The following is a 5,815-nucleotide window of genomic DNA, read 5'->3' as shown; positions in this document are numbered from 1 at the left end:
GCGGCCGCCGGTAGCGGTCGGTAGCGGCCGGTAACGGCCGGCGGGGCGGCCTGGCCCGCCCCTGGGCACGGGGCCACCCGTAGCGGCGAAGCCCGAAAGGATGGGGGCGCCGCCGGTGGCCTCCCCGGCGCCGGTGCGTGCCTCGGCCTGCCCGGGCCCCTCGGCCACCATTTTGTGGCGCGTGTTCCCTCAGCCCGCGCGCGGCCCGGCCTCCCCCGCCGCCGCGGAGCCCCCGCGGGGCAGCGGCCCTTCGTTTCCCACAGGCCGCGGGCAGCCCGGCGGCGCGGCGCGGGCAGGCTGGGCGCCAAGGCGGGCCGGCCCGGCTGGGGGAAGGCTCAGCACCCCACCGGCAGAGCTGGGTGCCCCCGAGCCCCCTGCTCCCCCCGCGGGCCGGCCGGCCGCCCTGCGCTTCCTCCGCTCCCCACGGAACGCCCGAGCGAAGGCAGCCGCCCCCCGTGGCTGTACGCGGGCGGCCCGGGCGCCCCAGCGGCGCCGTAAGGCTTCGCGTCGCGAAACCGGGCGGCACTGCAGGAGACGAGGCATAGCAGGCGGGGGACTCCGCGGGGCCACCCCGAGCCTGGCTGCGGTGCCCGGGCGGGGGGCGGCAGGGCTCAGCGCGGGTTCGCTCCCGCCGGCACCTCCCGCCTCATCCCGCGCCGCGGCTGCTGCACACCTGTGACTCCAGCACGTTAAGATACGCAGGGGTTTGCTCTCCGCTCTGGATGTTACGGGCTTTTTCCTGGCTTTATCCCTCTCTTGGGAAAGACACCCAGCTCGGATCGATTGCTTTTGCCGTTTAGCTGGGGTTTTCCTTGTGGTGTGGAAAACTTTGCACTGACTGGCAAATATTTCCCTCAAACTCTCAGCTGTTATGAACAAATTTGCTTCTGTCACATCTTCCTAAAATCCCAGATATTAAGGATTTAAATTCTTCTGTGAGTTTTCTTGTTTGATTTCATACGCTTCCATGCAAGTATTGGTATGTCCATACACAAGCATATGCCCAAGAAGCCTGTAGTACAGTCTCCTTATAGATTATAGTCACTAATTAAACATCATTCTACAACACAGTGTAGAACATCATAATAAACCAGTGGTGCGGTCTGGGACATGCTCCTGCTGTCTGCCGCGGCGAGAGGGGTGAGCAGGGCTGCTGGGGCCAGCACTGCGATTGCCTGGAGAGCCAGCAGCCGCTGCCTTCCTGCCACCTATTCGTGGAAACCCGGTCCCTCCAGCCCCGCTCTCTTACTTACGATGGAGCGCGTATGCGTGCACAGGTATGTCTGTGTGCACAGAGGTGGCTTTTTGGCCCTGAGCCATGTGTAGATAGTTTTTGATGCTTGTTAGCTGCAACGTTCCTCAGAACATCTTCTTTGCAAAAGTCAGTGCCCCCCGGGCAATAATACGTACATGAGCCTGGTAAACAAATTGTGGTGACATGGGTAACAGAAGTTATAATTATTGATTAAATAACCCATTTAAGCTCCTAAGAAATTCAACATAACTTTTAATTTCCAAAGTCTATCAGCAGCAGATGAGTTATAACAGTACACACACGAAGACATGGACTTCATGGCTCATGTATTCAGTATATATATCACACTGAGCAGATTAATTCCTCCTGTGGTTACATTTGAAGCTCTAGAAAGGAACATGATCCTTAAAATCGATTTACCATTACCCATTTTTTGTGAAACACTGTATGGGGCAATATATCTGAGAGCTAGTAATATATTTTCAACATTACTCAGAAACAACTGAAATTTCTAACTTCTTGCATTTTTTTAATGTAGTTTTTCCTAGATACTACAAGCAAGTTGTGGTGAATCAGACAGGCAGGCAGGCCACAGACGGCTGTTGTTTTTCTTTCTCTCTACATCATGTAATCAGAGAACTGTTTTGTGTTCTCAAGAGAAGCATTGTACCAAGACAGTGCCACCCCGGTATGGTTTTTTACAAAAATGTTTCTATGCCATCAACAATGCCTCCAGTTGCTGCTGGAATTGCATAGAAATGTAACAATGACATGGTTAATGATAAAAGGCAATGGTCACTATTTCTCCCCTGTCATCGCTGTAACTGAAGAAGACTGCTGTTATCCTTTTGGTTTATGACAACATTATTTTCCAGACTATTTTAGAGGGGCTAAAAACTGTCTGCCATTTTGACTCTACTGTCTGGGGGAGCTGTGCAGAACCAGGGGAATAGTAAGCCTTTCATTAAATGAGGAACATACATTACAAAGAGGTACTAACAGTGTAACACAGTCACATGAATTTTGGTTTCGTAACTTATCTACTTGATGTTGTGCATCATGTTCATATCAAGTAAAGGTACTGTTTAGAGTTACAAAGGGCCAGGCTCCTAATTAGAGCTAATAACTATGGGAAATTCTGCTTTTTCAAGTTGTTGTTCCATTCCAAATGCAAAAGTTTAATTATGTTCTTAATTAAAAATAGAGGCATAATGCATAATATGAATTGCATTTAACATAATCATTACACAGCTAAACCAAAAATTCTTTTACCTGTCAAATATGATTAATCTAAAATGATTCAACCTTTTAAAAATACAGTGTTCAATTTATTTATTTATTTTTAAAATATTGATGAAATTGTAATGTTCCCATGGAAATTTTAGGTCCCAGTTTCCACAACTAACTTATTAAACTGGAAATGCAGCCACCGCTGTGGTGTTGACCATATAAAAAAAGTGAGCTTGGCACGCTGAAAGACATGAGAGAGTTGATTTTCAGGAAGAAACCTCTCTCACTGCAGAGAGAGTGGGATATGGAATTAAATCTGTATCTATAGTAGACTCAAGATAGTGTATTGATGTCAGGAAGAGCCTCAGGAGTCACTGCGAATAAGAAGGGCAGAAACATTCTGAGGCAAACTTGTGTTGTGCCAGCCTTACATTCTACACTTGCAAAGTACTGCTACATAGTTGTCCTTCAGTGAGAAAATACCTTGAAATTGTGCACAAATATCTAAAAATTTAATCATTGCTTTCTGTTCGTGAGAAGCTCTGCATGGGTCTAATCTTGACTTGTGCAAGACAATTGACTCAGACGTTCTTTCACCACTTTTAAGGTTTGGTCTATGGTTATGTTGTCATATTAACCAGGAAAACCACACAACTTGCATGTCTTTGAAAGGCTGATGCTGGTATTTCACAGACAGTTCTACTGCTGTAACAGTCTTGGGGGGTGACGACACGACACACAACGGGACAGATGGCCAACCACTAAGATATAAGCTACTTGCTAAATGACACATCCAAGCTTGCATACAGCATTGAGGATTAAGCTAGAGGAGAAGTTAACCAGCCATCAGAGTTGTAATGTGATCTCCAAAATAACTCAAATAAAGCCAATGAAGCTCAGCTTAATCTTTAGTCTGGATAAAAGGAGTCATGCTGAGCACTTACTCTGTCAACTGGAGTCATTGCTATATGTACTCGAGAGCCATGATTGAACAACACGCCTGTTCAAAGGCAGGCAGGCAAAGGTATACTTCCTTTTTTACTTCCATTCCGTGCCTTCAATGACAACATTAACAAAGAGAATCCAGCTAATCTGCATCTACTTACACCAGAATTACTGTTGGCCCAAATTTTCTTACAATATTAAGAAGTTCCATTTGAAGCTTGAGATTGTGTAAGTGCCAATGCAGACATGTTTTGGGGCTACCAATTTTACAAGAGATGAAGGAACTGAAAAAACATAAAGAAGGAATTAAAAACAAAAAAATGACCACAGGGATATTTCTACAGACACCACAGAACTGAAGTGGTAAGATATAAAAGAAGAACCTAGCAGCTTCGAATTAAAATACAAGTTAAAACCAGTTAGTCATTTCAGACCAATCCAATGGTGGGTGATCAGCTCCCACAGAAGTATATTTCAAAATAATTCCTGAAAAATCCCATGCAGCTTCCTTCTGTGTTTGCTTACATAAACTTGAACAAAGCCAGAAAAAGAAGCTGGGTTCAGGGGAAGAAGAAGGACAAACAAACCAAGTCTGAACAGGCATTCCTTACTTTAGCTACCTTTTTATTGACTGTTTGTCATGTGACAGTTTAAATTCTGATGAGCTGGTCATGGTTGCTGCTGGGTAACAGATTTTCCTGAGTGTTGCTAATTACTGCTTCCATGTTGCACTGTAAGTGGTTGTTTTCTGTAGCCGCACTTCATGGATCATTTCTGTTATAATAAGGTTTCTCCTGCACTTGATGAAGCAGTATTTCCGTAGAACACACAAACTTGTGTTAGTGATAGCGGTATTACCTGTTATGATTTCACAGCAGCTGTTAAGACTGCAAATAAGGAGCTAGTGACCAACTGTCTAACATTTCCTTTAAGTTGCTGAGCTTTGCTGTGCACCATGTTCCCTAGTTTTTTTCCATGCATACAGAACAGCAGAAGGCCTACTTCCTCTGTGATTCCAAATGGATTTTTCTACACTTGTTTTCGGCTCTTCTGTGTTGTTGTCACCTCTTAGTGTTTTCAGATGCTGATGAGTGTGTGAAAATGTCAGGGTTCCAATGGAAAGACAATGTTTACTAGTTTGACAGAGCCCTGCTGTTCTGTGTGTGTGTGCACTTTGAGCTGTGAAAGAATTGTGGGTCCCTATATCCATGAAGTAACTGAGTAAATTAACCACTTCATCAGGCATTAAAAGATATTTATCATGGAGTTTCTCAAGCTTCTTGTGCAAACAACGTTATAGATATTTGTGAGATTTTTCCTGATTTTTTTTGCCATTTTCTTTGTGAAAATCTACTTGAATAAGGAAACTAAAAATTGACTGAGATGCAATGATTTGTTTACAGCAACAGTCCCACCAAAGCATGCCTTAGCCATGATTTGAGCTGGGATTTACAAGTCAGAAAGCCTGGTCTTGTTTCTTTTTGGTGTGTTTGTGCCCTAGGACAGGGCCCTCAACCACACTGTTCTCCAGTTTTTGTATTTGTAGCATGGGGATTAGACCTCCCTTTGCAGGAATGTTGTGAGGATTATGTTTTGTGTTGAAAGCACTTACTTAGAGTTATGTAATAATAAAACCTATTACTGGTAAAACTGTTAAGTGTAGTGTATTAGGTAGATCCAATACATTTTATTTTATCAGAGAGAGAATTTTGAAAATATAAGTAGTAATATTATGTTTTCAGAGAATGTCGGGGACAATACTAGGAAAGGAACCTGTTGTAGGATTAAGATAATAGTGTTGAAAGTCTTTACCAGTAAGGATACGAAATGTGAGAGTCTTGCAGAAAGAAATTGGTTGTTTATTTTAAAGCAGCTTGTTGCAAAGTAGTCACTGAGTGTTTCTCCTAGGAGAGCAGTTATTAGTCCCCTTCTGCTCTGAAGGCTTACAACCTGCTTCCTTAATTTGTTATTGTCTGTTGGTCCTTGGGCTGAACTATGTTAAAAAGGAGTGTTAGAATCCTCAAGAAACGTATGGCGACTCTTTTCCTCCAGTCTCAGAAATATGTCTGCTAAGCAAGCTGTGTGATACGCCTCTGCTCTGCATTTCCCGGGCCAGGAATCCAGAGAGCTGTATTTTGCCCCCAGTGACTTTGGGGGTAGCAGGATTGTAGCGAGGCCACTGACAGCAGACCTTGGCTGAGAGACTGAGGGAGGACCAAAACTTCCCAGCCTGGAGGTGTCTCTGTCCAAGTTGAGTGGTTAAAGCAAGCCTCTTTATTGCTGTCCTCAGTAAAAAGAAAGTGTTTTGGATAAAAAAATGACTGTAACTTTCCATACCGTTCAATTGCACATTCTTCATGAATGCTGATGTGTCATTTAATCATT

The sequence above is a fragment of the Falco rusticolus genome, chromosome 9 (genome assembly GCF_015220075.1).
Source record: "Falco rusticolus isolate bFalRus1 chromosome 9, bFalRus1.pri, whole genome shotgun sequence".
Classification (NCBI taxonomy): domain Eukaryota; kingdom Metazoa; phylum Chordata; class Aves; order Falconiformes; family Falconidae; genus Falco; species Falco rusticolus.
The sequence above is the reverse complement of the archived record's forward strand: the minus strand, read 5'-3'. Positions refer to the sequence as shown.